Raw genomic sequence first — 18,506 nt, forward strand, 5'->3', positions numbered from 1 at the left:
ACTAATTAATATGATGTAAACTTTTATGCTTCCTCCTCAAATATAATACATTTAAAAAATTTGTTGATTTTTTTTCTGTGTGTGTATATCATGCAGAACATCCCAAACCATCTTATTCAACTATACACCCACTTCCCAGATGGCACCCTCCCGTAGCCTCCCTCCCCCCACTAGAGCCCTTATACTCTGATATTCCTGCTACTGTCTGCTGTGTTGTCGGCACCCGGCCATTCCCTACTATTTGCCCTTCTGGTGGATCTAGTCAGCCTATCTAGAGGTCTTTGTTTTAGGAAGGTCAGCTGTTCCTCATCTAGCACCAATCATTTGTCAATATTCCTTTGGATAAGATTAGGGTCTGGTGTTTATTTTCCCATTTCTATGATGGGTTACTGTCTGGGAGTCCCTTTGGCCACCTGGGCCAACAACTCAAGAGAAGGTATCTCCTATCTGGCATTGTTGCTTGTTATGTAGCCTTTAGCTATGCATATGGACTCTTAAGAAAATATATTGGCCCCTTTAATCATTGGTTATACTTTCCTTTTGGGTGTTTAAGGCCATAAATTTGGCCCAGATAAACCGATTTATTTTTACTCTTAAGGTCATTTGAGGATCTGTTCCTCAGGGGTCACATGGGATTGGGAGGAGCCCCTGGCTCCTTTCTTTTACCAGTTCCATCTATGTGAAGATAAGTTGAAGGCCCTGCTCTACCATGGTTGGCTTCTCTTGGAAGTATGGAGGAAATGATTCCTCTGTGTTGACCCTCCTCTTTGTAGACTGGACACTGGTTCAAGTCCATCTGGTGGGGTCTCCTCAGACTCCTTGATCAAGAGGACAGGTGACCCACCAAAATTACTGGACATTTTGAGAGATGTTTATAGTCCCCTGGAACTAGTTGACCTAAGATGACAAGGAGCAAAAAGTGTCCTTTATGTTCCTCTGACCAAATTATTATAGGCCTCAAAGTATGTCTGTTAAACACCCAATAAGGTTAGTTCCACAGTCTGGTACTTTTAATTACTGTGTGTCATGTAGATAAATCTTGGGCAAAGACCAATTGTTCTCAGATAAAGCTTACTTAGACATATATTTCTTGATCTGCTATGTATAATTTGTCAGTAGGTTGTTGGAGTAATATGGCAGCTAGGCATTATTTATCTCTCGCTTTGTCTAACCCCTCCATCATGGAGATCCCACTTAAGGTGCCCCCATTTCCCCCCTTTCTCCCTTACTAATACCCTTCTCCTATGGTCCTACCTCTCTTGAGGTTCCTTTTATCATGGCTTGTTAAACTATACTCAATATAATGTAATGAACTTTGAGAGTATATACCAAATATTTGTGTAAAAGAACTGAAAGAATTTTGTGGATAGGAAATTTGAAATTGTAAATTTTGCTGGATCTTTTAAATAAAAATCTTGATTTCTGAACCCATGGAGAACATACTCCTTGTTCTGGATTCAGCGCACAGTGCAGTATAGTGAGGATATGCCTTAAGTATGTGGAATTCAGTATAGTCAGAGCTTACATTGATAGACTGCTCCAAGTTATTTTATAGTGATTTTTAAAATAGATGTTATTTTAAATTTTTAGTTATTAATAAACATATTTTTCTATAATTAGGATGGTAACCACATCATAAAACCAACCTGCTTGGTTCAAATACTAACAGTTAACAAATATTTGGATTTAAGCATCTGCTATATTTTCATAAATTTTATTGAATTTTTGTGTATTTGATACTGAGCATCTTAATCATCTTTATACCCCTTTCTCAACTGGCCCCCTCCCAGAGCCCCCCCGACTAGATTTCATGCATCTGTCATTTGTACTAAGGCTTGTCATGGCAAGTCAGTGTCCCCAGATGTCCCTCAGATCTACTGAGGTCTAGTCAGCCTATCTAGATTCCCTTCCTTTAAGAAGTTCAATTATTCCTCACCCAGCAGTAATCAGCTGCCAATCATTCTTTGGCTAAGATTGGGGCCTGCTGCCCATTGCCACAGTTCTGTGCTGGGTTTTTGTCTGCTTCAGTTTGCATGGGTCTTCTACATGTTGACACAATTGCTGAAGGTTCATATAAGATTGGTCACAGGAGACTGTTTTGTCATGCTCCTTCCCCTTGCGGTTACAATTTTTCCACCGTCTCTTTAAGAATGGTCCCTGAGCCCTGAATGGGTCAAGTTTAATATAGGAACCCTATCCAAGGACCCACATTCTGCAGACCCTTATTCTCTATGCTTTTATCATCTGTGTCCTTTTGTGATCATAGCACTCTGTTGCATTGCACAAGGGAACTTTTTTGATGAGAGTTGAGATTAAAGGTGCATTAGACCATGACAGAAAACTACAATGAGGCAGTCGTGGCACTTTTATCTTAGGAGTAATCAACATCTTCCTAATTTAACTTAAAGCCCACTCAGTGGGAGGAAATTCACGTGTGGTACTCTAAACATAGCCAAATACATATGGCTGGAAAGGTCATAGGTCTCAGAGAAAACCCCAAATCTCTCACATCCCTAGACAAATGTAATGTCTTACAATGCACTAAATATGAATCCTTATATTTATATACAAGTATGCCAGTCACCATTCATCAAAGAAGCTTCTTTTGGAAGAGATGGAGACTATTACAGAGTTCCACAACTGGTCACACACAGAGACTATGAATTTCCCAACCCTAAGTGATACATCTACAAAGGAACCTCTACACTTAAGGCTCATGAAGCATAGTGGAATAAGGGGCAAAAAGAATACTGAAGTCTCTGCTATTTTACCATTATAAAATGAAGTATGTTTTTGCAGTTGGCAGGTTTCATTCATTACAAATAACCACCAAGCATGGGCCCACATCCCAGAGCACTTGGAAGGTGCAGATTGATAGGCCTTAAAAAAATTAAGTAAATAAATAAATAATGGAGAACTTGAAATGGGGGGGTAGTAAGGAGGGACTGGAAAGATGGAAGGGGTCAGAATGTGGTCAAAATCTACTGTGTGAAATTCTACAATCAATCAACAAATTATCACCAAAAATTACATAAATAGAAAAACTAAAACAGCTCAGATAAACAAGAAACTCTGCAGAAATTTCAGCGTGATACTTAAACTGTCAAACCAGCCAGGACGGCTTTTATTTTAAATTAGTATCTTGCTAGGAGGCCTTCATATGTCTAGTTCAGAGTGTACAGAAATTGTCCTTAAGAAACAGTAAGAGTCTGGAGAGATGGCTCAATGGTTAAGAACACTGGCTCTTCTTACAGAAGACCCAGTTTCAAATCCCAGCACTCACATGGCAATTGACAACTGTTTTAACTCCAGTTCCAGGGGATCTGATGGCCTCTTCTGTCTTCTGTTGTGTGGGCATTGCACAACACAGGTACACTTACATGCATGCAGACAATACACTCATACATATAAAATAAAGATAAATAAGTAAGGAAAAAAATAAGATAAACAACAACAAAGTATTTAAGTGTGCTATGTTTTGTAAGAAAAAAAATAAGATTCTAGTTGTAGATTATGAACTATCTGAAAATATAGCAGACTTAACATTAAATACTTGAGATTTGTTTCAGAACTAAGTGATATTTACATGTAGAATTATCTCTTTCTGTCCTTCATCTGGACTAGGAGATAAAGAAAAATCCTTACACTATCTCATCAAAAGACTTTGGATTTTGCTTCATCAAAAGACTTTGGATTTTGCTTAAGTGTTGAGAATAGAGTATGATAAGGCTGGTTCAAGGTTACAGTCCCAAAGGAGGTGTCTCTGGACCTTTTGTAGGATGGCATCTAAGGCCTATCTGGGATTTTTTTTAATTTGCTTTAATGTCCCTGCTTAATATTCCCACCACTGAATTATTTAAATGCCTTGGTTTTTATGTTCTGTGAATATAAATGTCCATGTAACCATATAAATGTTGGAACACGGTATTTGGGATGACTGCATCCATGTTCCTGTTCCATGGTCATTCCTATTTGTCTTAGAATAAATTATCTAATTCCCTTGAGGTTAAGGCAGGGTTTTATACCAACAGTTTGAAACACAAAACTCAAGATCATTATCACTACTTTAATAAAGCAATTTATCACTGAGTATACTAGTCATTCATGATGTAGAACATTTGCTTTTATCATATTCTGAAAAGGACTCATTGTATGCTGACGTGTAAATATGTAATATAGTATATGCGTGCTCATATGTGTGCATGTGTGTTCTAAGAAGCTTACAAATCTGCCTTAATTTCGACCACACTTTTAACAAAAGCAATGTTGTTTGTATGAACTGAACCTTGTAAGCATAACAAAGAGTTTACAGCCTCTTTAAAGCAGTCCTTTATCTTTTTATCCTTCCCAAATAGAATATCTTAATTTGGGTATTGGTTCAAAATGGTGTTTAGCATTTTCAAATGGAAAAAAATCTGAAAGAAAGATTCAGGATTCACAGTTCCCATATTTCTACATCTATCTGTATAGATGGTGCTTCAGAGAGTTTGCCCTTCATTAATTACCAGTTTACACTTGAATTGAGACATCCTTGCTTCTCTCATGTGTGACATAATTACCATACGCCCCGGAGTTACTCTCATATTCTGATCAACATTAATATTAGCCATGGGTTTCATAATGCATGAATAACAATGAAAACTTTTATTTAATCTTGTATTCAGGATCAAGAAGGCATACTCGTGTCATGTTTTTGTTTTTGTATTATTGTGTTTGCTTGCTTTTTGCTTTTGCTTTTGCTTATGCTTTGTGCTGTGAGCATTAGGAAGTTGCATTAGTACTAGCAATTTGTACTGTAGGTTAACACATGAGCAGGGCTTTTTCTTCTTCCACTGTATGCAAGATGATTGAATTTTGTGTATAATGATTATGCAATAAGATTTGTATCGATTCAATTACTTTTGTGTGCAACTGTGTGCATATGTTCATGTGTGAGTGTGCAAATGCGTGTGCAGGTGTGTGTGCTTGTCAGTTTCAGATATCTTACTGCAGTTACTTTCCACCTTATTTTTTTTGATACAAGGTCTCTCATGGAACTTGAAATTTGCCAATTTGTTTAGGTCCTGTCTCTGCTTCTTTTGCACTTGAATGACTAATATCCTGTTACCATGCCTTCCCTACCATGATGACTGTACTCTCAAACTGAGAGCCAGTATAACCTCTTTCTTCCTTAATCTGCATTTTCAGTGTTGTAGTTTGAGATAAATCACTGACCAAAAGCAAGGACTGGGGTTGTGGTGGGGCGGGGGGGCAGGGGGCTGATCTTTATTTGCCTTCAGGTTACACTCCCTCATTCAGGGTATCCAAGGCAGGAACTCAAGGCTTGAGCTTGAAGTGGAAACCACCATCTGGTTACTGGCTTGTTTTCAGACTCATATTCAGCTACCCCTCTTATATAGCTCAGGCCCCGCTGCCCAGAGATGGCACCACCCTCAGTGAGCTAGGCCCTTCCCCATCAGTTAGCAATCAAGTAAACATCTTCAATTGTGATTCCTTTTTTCCATGTCTGTCAAGTTAACATCCAAGATTGGTCACCACGATCAGGTATTTTGTCACAGCAATGAGAAAAAGAATTAATGCAGTAGCTGCGTGCTTCAGGTAACCATACAGCTGATGCTTAAATTCAGTGGTATTGCCTGTCCTCAAGGTCGAAGTTCTAGGACTGAAGTCTAAGTCTCCTTTCCCTCTGGCCTTCTCTATAGGTTTATAATATGGTAATGTTATAACCACATGAGCTGCTGGGATCTCTTGCAATTGGGATTCCTCTTTGCTGCACCTGTTGCCTGACATACTTGCCTCCCGGGTCGAGTCTCCTGTCATTTGCCAGGTCTGGTATCCCACAATCTCAGTGTAGACAAACTTCATATAGGAGGACATTATCTGGCCATATCCCCATTTATGACTCCCATAGCCCATAGGTAACTCCAGTTTCTGACCAAGAGAATAAAACAGGAACGGTACTCTATTTGACATCTGGATTCCTGGTGTGTGGGTGATGCTGCCCAATCTGTAACTCCAGATTCTGACCAAGAGAATAAAACAGGAACGGCACTCTATTTGACATCTGGATTCCTGGTGTGTGGGTGATGCTGCCCAACTGATGTACATTTTCTCAATACTGTGAAAATTAGGGTTTTATTACACAGGTGAGAAATAGAAATGTTGTAGTGTTAATAAAAGTAAGCTAGGGGCTCAGTGGTTAAGACCACTGATTGCTCTTTGAGAAGACCAGGTTCAATTCCCAGCACCCACATGACAGCTAACAACTATCTGAAACTTCAGTTCCAGGGAAGTACAATACCCTCTTCCTTTTTAAAATATTTTTTCTCTTTTTATTATTTTCATTTAATGTGTAAGAGTTTATTGCCTGCATGTATGTGAGTGCCCTCTTCTGAGCTCCACAGGCATTGTACAACACAGGTGCACTTACACACTTGCAGGCAATACATGCATACACATAAAATAAAAATAATAAAGAAACTATAAAAATAAAAGTAAACTTTATTCCACTCTCCAGTAAGTGTGCTGAGGTTAACAAAAGTTGTTCCACAGCTCATGGTGATTTTTTAATAAAATGGCATTTTGTGAGAAAGACTAGTAAAAATATTTTCCAAGAAACAATTTTCAAAGAATCAGAAAATGCAGTTAACCAAGATCTCAGTATTCAACTACTTGTTCCTGAAATTATTCTCCATGTCATTTTATTTGTTTTTAGTGGTGCTGGCTATTGAACCCAAATCCTTGCCTATGGTAGGTAAATACCCTAAGGTCTCCAGACTTGCTTTATGTACATTTTATACATTATTAACTCAAAAACACTGCTAAATCTTTTTTCTTCTTCTTCTTAAGAAGCTATGCTATAATTTCTTCTTTGTGTATTTGAGTACGTTGTACTGGTAGTTTTAGCTGTTACCTTGACACATCCTAGAATCACCTGTGAGGAGAGTCTCATTGAGGTATACATCAGGTTGGTCTGTGTTAATGTCTGAGACAGACTGTCTTGGTTATTGATTAACGTAAGAATACCCAGTCATTCTGAGCAGCACCATTCCCTAGTAAAGGGTCTTGAGCTATATGGGACAAGAGAAAGCTAGCTGAGAGCAAACAAGTGAAGACTCATGTGTTAATTGTCTCTCAGCTCTTCACTGTGGATGTGTAATGTTACTAGCTGCTTGAGTTTCTGTGTTGACTTCCCTAAACAATGCACTACAACCTAGACTTGTCTGATCCACTGGAGCTGGAGTTATAGGTAGTTGGTTATAAGCATGGGTAGGAGTAATCTAACTCCTGCCCTTTAGAAGAACAGCAAGAATTCTTAACCACTTAACCATCTCTCCAGCTGCATATCTTTTTATTTTGAATGATAAAAGTTCTTCTCTGATTATTTTTTTATAATGTATGCCCTTTTGGGAAAATGGATTTAAACTGTAAAATACAGGAGGAAAACATTGTCCTTAAATGATAAAGAGTAAGTTGATACATTTTCACAAGGAACAGTACAAATAAAACATCAAAGAAGAAGGTGGTGACTGTAGTTAACTAACAACAAAAAATTTAAAAAGAACTTATGTTGATAGGTTAATGGAGAGAGAGTTACCCAGAGCTCTGTTACCCAGGCCAGCCTCAAATGCTGCACTCAAATGATGCTCCTGTGTCAGTGTCCTGAACAGCCAAGAATATAAACGACTTTCAAACCCCACTGAAGAATGAAAATACACTAAACTCTTTGTGTATGAAAAATGAAAATACACGTATGATAGGGAAAAGATTATGTAACTCACTCAACACAATATGCGATAAACGCTGCAACGGATACATGGATCACCCATCCAGAGCCAGGAAAGAGGGGAAGGAGAATAAAGTGATCTACTTTTTCATAAATCCATTGAAATGGAAAAATCGGGGAACTCTTAAAATGATGTGCATATCTGCCCGCTAACATGAAAATGCCAGTGTTACTTAAGTGACCTTGTCTTATCAGGACACAAATAAGATAAAACTAAGCTAACTTATTTATAATATCAGATATAGTATATGCATTTTCAAGAAACAGAAAACAAGATAAACAAAGAGGAGGCTCTATATAGACCGAGTGTGTTGCTGGACCTCCACATGTTGTTCTATTGCATCCTTTCCTAACCTGTGAAGAAGACTTTTCCCACACCTGCATGAGGATGAGACAGCCTGAACTTGACTAGCTGGTTGATGATGAAAGTGTGTAACTTCTTAGAGGAGACTACAGCTTTAGTGGTCTCCTCCTATGTCCTCACAAACCCTGGTGAGGTCATTTCAAACTATGATGCAACGTCTCTGTTCCTGAGTGTCTAAAATAAAAAGTCCTTTCATTGGGCAGTGTTAAATATGAGTGAAAATAAGCATTTGTTTCAAGTGTTTGACATTTTTATAACGTGAATCATGCATGAGACTGGCTATGTATGTGAAGTAAATATACATATATTGTTTATGTGTGGTTCAGATGTGCATGTATGTGTATGTATGTTCACAAAATGCTAATGGCTTCTTATCTCTAGGTGGTAGATACTTCTGTGTTATTTTTATCTACTTTCTATTTTTGTTATATGTATGAGTGTTTTATCTGCATGTATGTAAATGTACCATGTGTGTCCAATACACATGGAGGCCAGAAGAGGGTGTCAGATTGCCTTAAATTGGAGGTAGAGAAGGTTGTGAGCTGCCATGTGGATGCTAGGAAGTGAACTAGGACTTCCAGAAAAGTATCCAGTGCTCTTAACCAACAAGCCATCATGTAATCCCAACTTTTGTTTAATTTTAACATTGTTCTCTGTGCTTATTGTTTGGATTTTGTGGGGAGTGTTTTCCATTCCAGATGGCCTGCAGTACATGCTGAATAGAAAAGTAAGTTATTCAATAAGTATATAGTAACTGCTTGTGGAAAAGAACATAAAGTGAAAATTCCTCTTATGTTAACTCACTTATAAAAAGAGATATAACAAAAATCAGCTTTTCTATTATAGATATCTTTGTAATCCTATTCAATAGAAAGTAGAAATTCCATAGTTTTTAGAGACAGCAAAAACATGCAGGAATTAAGTAAAACACACTCATCTAGGTTAAATCCAATAATTTAACACTTAGAAGAGTGACAGAAGAAAATGATTGATAAATAAGAACTCTGTATCTGACAAGACTCTGGAATAACAGAAGCAGGTCTAAAGTGCAAAGCCAGTTCCATATGTCTTTGGGGCCTAAATACTTGGGATTTATCTTTTGAGTAGGCAGGACAGCAAGTGCACAGTAATAGATACCACTGAGAAACTTTTCCTGCCCACTTGTAACTAGACTCAAGTGTAACCCAAATCCCTTCTGGGTGCTTGGATTTATACTCTTCTCAGAGGCACTGGATATTGTATTTCACTACAAAGAGCTAAAAATATTGCAATCATTATTTATAAATTTTTTAGAAAATGCATTTTCTTAGCAGCAACTATGGCAACAGGGAGCTAACATGACACAGGAAAGAGCTGAGCCACGTTGCTCTGGGTGACAGTCCCAGGATTTATGCCCTGACACTGCCTGCTCTTTAAAACTGGAAAAACTAAAACAAACAATCACAATGTATGATTTGTTTCTTTGTCTACCCATTTGGTGCATCTCAACAACACTTACACAGTGTAGTGTTAAGTCCTTTCAGCCCATGTGGTATAATGAGATAGCACCTAGCTATGTATTGCAGCATAAAGTTATTGTAGCATAAAGCAAATTACACTGTCATCATAGAAAACTGATAAATATGAGATGACTCCAAGAGAATTAAATCCTCTTGTTTCTAAGATACACCCAATATTCCTCATTTTGGAGAGCGTTCACATTTCTAGACAGTGTTTATATTACTATCATTTGTAGTAAATGTGATAAATTTTCTGGAAATTAAAATATGGCTATTCTTTCTAAGGGACTGAAGTAAGCATGATTTCTTTATACATCACTTTAAAAACATATCTTCCTTAATTTTACATGTTACTTTAATTTGTAATTTTTAAAAATTTATTATTTTTTATTTGTATGTATGTATGTGTGTCTGTGTATGAGTATATGCACTGGTGTACAGATGCCCAGGAGGCCAGAAGAGGGCATCATATACCTTGGAGCTGGAGATGCAGGAGGTGGTGTGCTAAATGATGTGGGTGCTGGGAAATGAATGAACTCTGGTCCTCTGGAAGAGCAGCAAGTTCTCATTACCACTGAGCCACCATTTCAGCTCCATAATTTTACATATTACATCTATTAATTTATTTTATTTTTGAGACAGGGTCTCCCTATAGCCCCAGTTGGCCTGGAACTCACTATGTAAACCAGGCTGGCCTGGAACTTACAGAGATCCACCTGCCTCAGCCTCCCAAGAGCTACAATTAATAGTGTGCACCACAGTGCCTAGCCACATGTTACATTTAAAACATATACAAAACTCTTCTATAATATATCAGATACAGGGCTATTTTTTCTTACAAGTTGTTTTACATATATTAACAACCCTTTTCCCCTCCCATGTTCATGCAGGCAACCTTAATCAAACCCAGTCGAGCCCACCCAAAACAAGGCATGACTATATGAGTGGTGGGAATCTTATAAAGAAGGGCTTCAGCAGAAGGGGAAGTGGGGAAGAAGAAAAAGGAATGGGGTGGAAATGCCTACAATTCACTACAAATGTTTATGAAACAAGCAAAGAATACAGAACCCCTTTGCTAACAAAGTCTCTGCGTCTTATAATTGTTCTCACTAAGATTTTCTTCCAGGTGATTAAAACCTCACACTAGTCTACATAATGGTTGCACTCTTATTTTGATGAGTATTTGGGCTCACATTGGCACATCCAGGTGAACTCTTCCATTGGAAACAATAATGGCCTGTTATTATCTCCAATTATGGGCTTGGCCATCATCCTTATAGTTTCCTAGGTCTGTCACAAGTCCTGCAGGTGAGGGACAGACATCAACAACAGAAATGTATTATCTCACATTTCTGGGAGCCAAAATGTCCAAAATGAGGTCAGGAAAGATGATCTGTTCTGAGGGCTGTGATGGAAGGATAGGGCCTTGGCCTCTCTCCCTGGCATGTGGGCACTCCCCTTCCCTTCCTATGGGTGTTTGCACAGCTTCTTTCTGTACCTGCTGGGTACAGTTTTCCTGTTTGTATGCATGAAGGTGCATGTGTGTGCTCCTGTGTATGTAGGTGCACATGTCTGCCTGTGTGGAGGCCAGCGGGGCAGCCAGCCCCTTGACTGTCATTTTTCAAGAACCATTCATCTTCAGTTTCTCTTATTGTTTTGTTTTCTGGATTTTATTGCAAGTTTTAGCATTGCAGAATTTCTTTTTTACATTTTTTTCTATTTAATTTATAAGGTGTTAGATATCATGTCATTTTCAAACAATGTGTGTTCAGTCCAGTCTCCTTCCCACACATCTACCCCACTTCTCTGCTTTTTTCCATTATTGTAATTGAGTTTTGTGATTTTCATGCAACATATCCTTGAACATAATTAGATTCTTTCCCCTATCTGCACCTCATCTTATTACCCCCTGCTCAATTTCATGTTATATATATAATTATATATAACATTATATATGTATACTGTACACACACACACACACACACATATGCTTTTCTGCCTCAAGTAAACCTTAGTTTGACAGGACTGTCTGTCCTTTCTACTACCTCTGTGTCAGGATGCATAGAGTGACCAAGGTTAAACTGTCCCCCAATCAGTTTCTGCATCATAAGATGATATGTAGGTCAAGGACAGGAAATAGAGAGTTGCCCACACCTCACTGTTACCATTACTGAGTGAAGCAATGAATGGATGTGTTTCTGGCATTCTGAAATCAGTAATTCTGCAACTGGTTTTCTTGGTTTTCATTGTTTATTTTTACCATTTTAATTTTTATCTTATGTACCTCTATGCATATTTTCTTTTATTATTTTTCAGTAGCCCCTTCTCTGCCTCTTATTATCAAAAATAAATGCTTAAAGCCTAGAGATAGCTCAGTGGTTAGAATCATTTGCTGTTCTCACTAAAGATTTGAGTTTGATTTTCAGCAACTGTCCTAGTTTGTTTCTTCATTGCTGTGACAAAACAATCTGACCAGTACCAACTTGGGGAGGAAAGGGTTTATTTGTCTTACATCTCCCAGGCCACACATAGTTCATCAGGGAGCCCAAGGTAGGAACTCAGGGCAGGAACCTGGAGGCAGGAGCTGGAGCACAGGCCATGGAAGAACGCTGCTTACTGGCTTGCTTCCCTGGCCCCTGCTCAGCCTGCTTTCTTATGCAACACAGGCCCACCTGCCCAGGGTGGCACCACCCACAGTGGGCTGGACCCTCCCACATCACTCATCAAGAAGATGCCCTTCAGACATGGCCACAGGCCAGTCCAATAGAGGCAATTCCCCAATTGAGGCTCCCTCAACCCAGGTGTGTCAAGTTGACACTAAAGCTATCCAGCATAGCAACCAAGCCCTGCAGCTCACAACTGTCAGTAAATTAGGCTCCAGAGTATCTAACATCCTTTCTGGCTTCAAAGACACCCGCACACATGGACAATATACCCATACACATAAATAAAAATAAAATAAATATTTAAACAGACAAAAAACCAACACACTATTTCACCTACGTTTGCCTACAAAATCTAAACTTTAATGAGTCCTGATTAACTTCAATTCTGGAGCAGTCTTAATCAGTCTACAGTCCCTAGATGGAATTAAGTACCTAATGAATCTAATATCTTTTATAGAGGAGCATTGACTACAATGAGTGTTAAGAGAAAGAGAAGATCATGAAGATCACAGATGGAATTAGAAGGTTGATCTTCAGGGATCATCTTCACACAGGAATCATTCACTAGTCTCTTTTTCTTTCTATGTCAAGATCTTAAAGATAAATCAAACCTGAAATTTTTTTTTGGTCTGTCTTAAATGTTCAGTTTCTTCTGCCAAACCTGGCTGTACTCCTAGTATCGCCCCTAGATATACTCATAGATGCTGTCCCTTCAGACAATTGCTCTAGCAATGTTTAGACTTTTTCATTTTGATAGAAGAACTGAGAGAAAGCAGCTTTAGGTTAACAATGTAGTGAGAGGAGCATTTTGTTCTGTGTTTCTTCAATTATTGCTTCATCAGTTAAGGTTCCAAACTATCCACACTGGTGAGACCCAGAGAAGCTGAAGAGAATTTAACACAAGCAGATGGCTTTAAGATGTCTTCATATGCCAAACACTAAGGGAACTTTCCAAACCAATTCCCAGACCTCACTGTGGATTTATTCAATCATTATCTCTCCCCAGTTGTGGAACCCAAGCACAGGTGTTATTTGAAAATTCAATAAGAAATTTTTGTTCTCCACCAGAGTCAAGAACAGATAGAATAGTTGAGCAACCAAAAATCACAACCTCACAAGAAGTTTGGACAACAGTTCCACTTAACATCATGAAGACTGCAAGCAATTAATATCACATTTATCAAAAAATGTCCTACTCTTTTCATTAGAGAAGAAAACTAGCTCATAAAAAGATGATTTTGCTTTATTTTCCATTGCAAAATTGAATTTTGTTAATACCTTCAATTGTAATCTTGACTTGTACTTACTGTAACCCTAGTTTATCAGTGATAAGTATTTACCGTCATTTAATTGTTTTTTGTTTTGTTTTCTTTTGTTTTGTTTTGTTTTGGTTTGGTTTTGGTTTTGGTTTTTTTGGTCTTTTTGGCATGGAACTCACTATGTAGACCAGGCTGGCCTTGCACACACAGAGATCTGTCTTTGCCTCCTAATTTCTGGGACTACAGGCATGCACCAGCACTCCAGCAGACCAATTAACTGCTTTTACAAACACACAGCTTCTAAAGACTATTGGAGATTATGTTCAGAATCATTCCTTTCAAATGTTATATGAAGCATCATACAATAGTATTCAAATATTGTTTAAATTTTTTATAGTTCTAAGGTAACAAATTTAAAATCCTTCCCAAAATATAAACTATCAGGATTAATAATATATATTTTTACATTTTGGGCAACAAGTGCCTTTACTATTGAGTCATCTTGCCAGCCCAATAATAATTATAGTTTTAATAAGACATTTGGAATGATCATTTGCAACAATACAGACTCTTAAGAAGGAAGACAAATGTATGATGGTTCGACTTTTTATCGTCGGTAAACATAAACACCAGAATTTTAAATAGCCCCTTTATTAAGAAAAACTCACATCATGAAGTCCGTCTATTTAAAGTGGAATCAATACATTTATAGCCACAAGCATCTTGAAATCAGTCATTTTTAAAACAGGTTCTCACTATGTAATCTTAATTGGGATGGAATTCACTATGCAGACTGGGTTTGATTGACCTGGAACTCACAGAGATCTCCTGAATTCCGAGATTAAAGATGTGTACCAGGCCTATAATCAGTCTTATTCAAATTGTCTTCATTATTACTTTATGAAGGTGAAGGACAGTCAATTCAGTTTTTCACAGAAGATTTCTGAACTACATAAACGATTCTTTAAAAGTCAACCCTAGGGTCAGAGAGATGCCTCATATGTGAACGGCACTTGGTACTTTTGCAAAGGACTTGAGTTCAGTTCCCAGCACAAATGAAAGGTGCTCACAATCAACTGTGACACCAGTTCCAGGAGATCTGACTTCTTCTGACCCCCATGAGCATCCACACATATAAACATAAATACACATAGGTATACACACATACAAATAAACAAAAATTAAAATAAATCTTTAAAAGTAAAGTTCTGCTTCAACTCTAAAACCTGGGATCATGCTTCCCTTTCAAGGGGTACCATAATACTTTCTCCTTTTCGCCATCTATCTCTGAAATGGAGTGTAGGAAAACTGTCTAAGTAAAACCATTTCATCATCTAGTGTAAGATGTACTGTGATTCTAAAAGGTGGACAAGAATCTGGAGGATCATATCCATTATCACTCACTGAAAAGAAACACTTTTAACCTTTCAAAGAAAATGCATTGACAACTACGTGAAAACATCACAACATATTGTCACTGACTGTAGAGACAGGATGTGAGATAAAGATGATTTTTATAAATTTACTTGAAGAGCATACAGTATAGTAACACAAATGAAAAGTGGTGTCTTTAGAAAATATGGTGTTATTTTGTATCTAATTGGCAGAAATTATTCTCCATAAGTCATTTTCTTTAATCAAAACTGTTATCAAACGAGAGTACTTGTCTTCGTCTTTTGATACTTCTGCACTGTGGAAAACAAAAATATTTTAAAATTTGCTTAGATTCCTAAGAGAAGAAAACAAAAATAAGAAACTTTCATATTACAAGATAGGATTGTGGTCAAAGTTTGCCAAAGACTATGTGTATAATTTGGGACTAATTGCTTAGTTAGTGGCTGGATTCATTTGCGATATAGAGAAGCTAACAGCACATAGGATGGTAATGAAGGCAATATTATAAGGACCAAAACTGCCATTCAATAGTGTGGAACACACAGAGAGTCCCAAGTAACTGCTAACTATCCCTACTATGCATAAGATACATGAATGAATGCCATTGACATACTGGTTGATGTGAGCTTCTAGCAATGAACCTGAGATGTTTATTCAATATGCATATTTGAGTGTTCATATACTGTTTAGTCTTTAGAATAGCACTTTGTATTTGTGGCATCCTGAACCTTCTTTCCCTCCAAGTTAAATTTTGCAACACATGGTAAGTTAAAGAAAGAAGGAAATCACCATAAAAGTTATCGATGTATAGTTGAATAAGATGGTTTGGGATGTTCTGTGTGATATACCCACACAAAAAAAATCAACAAATTTTTTAAAATGTATTATATTTGAGGAAGAAGCATGGAAATTTACCTCATGTTAATTAGTAGCGGTGATAAACATTACCATTGAAATCCACCTGATGATTTTATAGACATACACAGGCATCTAGGATCCAAATGCAACCGATTATGACTAGTAATAGATACATACATACAAATTATAGATGCATGCGCCAACATCTCAGTGTTAGTAGCAAAAACGATTCTTTCTGCAAGGAACAATATAGTCTAAAATGAAATAGAGATCATTTTTAAAGGTTAAAAACTCATTCAATTTTATGTCTTAAAGGGCTTATACTGAGTTCTTTAATATTGTATAACTGTATTAATTCAACTGTGAACCTAGAAACTCGCACCCACTTGTGGAAGAGATGTACTCTTGCTCTGGAGTGTGTTACTGAATATGTTAAAGCTGTAATGAAATGCTTCTTCTAATCCTGTAGTTATTAAATTTTTTTTAAAGTTATCGATGTTTATACTGGTAGATTTGTGCTCTTCTCAATGTTAGTGAGAGATTCATCTTATTGCAATAGGTAACGGTTAATGCAGAGATGAAATACTAGCCAATGTGCTAGGAACAAGTCCTGTGAGTGCTCAGTCATAGATGGGGCATCTATACCAACCTCCCCGACCCGGCTCAGGAAACATCACAGAGAAGGGAAGACCAAATGTAAAGGGCTGAAGGACAGGGAGGAGACATGGAAAATGCTTTGAAGTGAGGTGGCTGTTGCACACATCAACTCATGGCAGCTGTGGTTGCCTGAAAAAAGATTTCCAGGAGATCAAGCCAGCCAAAATTCTAGCATGAATGAGGGAAGGCATACCAATACCCTATCCCCAGTGGAGGGACCATTGAGGGAGGCTGAAGTGATTGAAGGAGGCTGAGTAACTGTTCTTTAGAAATGTGGCCCTTAGTAGTAGGTTGTCTGTGTTGGTTAACTTTTGACATATTGACACAAACTAGTCACCTGGGAAGAGGGATCCTCAGCTGAGGGATTCCCTCTGCCAGATCGGCCTGTGGCCCTGCTTGTTAGTTGTTTTCTTGATGGTTCATTGATGTAGGCAGGCCCAGCCCACTGCCCATGGCATCTCCTGGGGGATGGGCCTGGAAAGAGGGGTAGCTAAGCAGGCCAGGGGAAGCAAGTCACTGAGCAGCAGGTCTTCTATGGTCTCTGCTTTCATTCCTGCTTCTCGGCTCCTGCCTTGAAATCCTGACATGGCCACCCTCAGTGATGAACTCTAACCTATAATCCAAATAAATCCTTTGTTCTTCAAGTCATTTTTTGTTAGTGTTTTATCATAGCAACAGAGAACAGGGCATTGCCCATGTCCCAGCGTATGGTCCCACCCCCATGTGCACATGAGCAGCACTAATTGGATTGAGTTTTTAATAATTTAAAAAGAAAAAGAAGACGTGAAGTTGGGAAGGGATAAGCTAAGGGATCCAGGGGAATCTGGGAGGTGGCCATAAGGGATATTGTATAATATACATATATATAGTATTCATGTATGAAATCTTCAAATAATAAATGAAAATTATTTCATAAAAATGTATAGTTGTAATAAAAGGAAAAGCGCTTTATCACTTGGTGATGGGCTTTTTAAAATTATTTTTATAAGCAGAATGACAGAACCAAAGTCTGTTCTAAAGCCCCTTGTATTTTCAGTTCACCTGGGGTTAAGAACATAAGCCTGTGGTAGGAGAACAGCCTCCGCATATTTTGAGCATCCTCTGAGCTAGATGCTTTATAAAAGATTTAAGATAGTTTTTCTATCCAGTGTCACATATTTTAAACAATTTCATAAGAAAATGGGCAGTATTTATGCTTCCAAATTTTATGACCATAAACACTCAAAATTTTACTTTTGATGTTATGCCTCAAATTTGAAAAATGTAACAACATCACAGTGAATAAAGTAAATTGACACAAAGGTAAGTAGGCACGTCTATCTTAAAATATTACCAGAAAATATTTTTTAAATAAGGATGCCACCATATGAGACTACACTGGAACACATTATGTCTTGGGAAGATTTTTGTATGCCATTATGTCACCAAGACTGAATTCTGCTGTAATTACGGCTAACAAAATGTAATGTTGCCCAAATTACCAGAGCCATCCTTTTTATTAACACAATTTGATAAAAAAAAAAAAACAAAACAAGAAAGCTATTGCTAAAACTGTCATATCCCCCTGAGACATGATATATAATTGCAATCACTTTTATTCTGTCCCAAGAGACATCAGAAGAATGCAGGAGGCAGCTGGCAAACTACTCGTGTGATTAGTTCTCCCTGTGTTTGAACTATTATGCAGAATTTTTGCTAATAGAACAGGGTCCTATCCTGTCCCTTTATGTTAAACTTCATCATTCTTTGATTTCCCATATTTTGTGGTAATGCCCAATGTTTGCAACTTGATAGTAACCTAGAACACCTGAGCTACAACCAGAAATCACAGTTAAGGTTGCCTGGCAGCACATCAAAGTTTAAGAGTCATGGAAGACTCACGAGGAATGAGAAAGGGCGAAAGTCATTTAAAAACCATTTTCTGACATAGTTTCTGATTCTCTGTGTCATCTAGGTAGAAAGAGAGCTCTGAGCAGGAACAAGCTCATTTTCCATGCATCACAGAAGCTGAGAAGGAATGGA

At 37.8% G+C, this 18,506-nt stretch overlaps 1 protein-coding gene across 3 annotated transcripts in view; it reads right to left on the reverse strand.

The window, feature by feature from the left end:
• Positions 1-18,506, reverse strand: part of Lrrtm4 (leucine rich repeat transmembrane neuronal 4) — a 923,255-nt gene that overhangs the window by 598,295 nt on the left and 306,454 nt on the right. The window lies entirely within an intron of this gene.

This window comes from Nannospalax galili, unplaced genomic scaffold (assembly GCF_000622305.1).
Source record: "Nannospalax galili isolate Female #2095 unplaced genomic scaffold, S.galili_v1.0 scaffold446, whole genome shotgun sequence".
Classification (NCBI taxonomy): Eukaryota; Metazoa; Chordata; class Mammalia; order Rodentia; family Spalacidae; genus Nannospalax; species Nannospalax galili.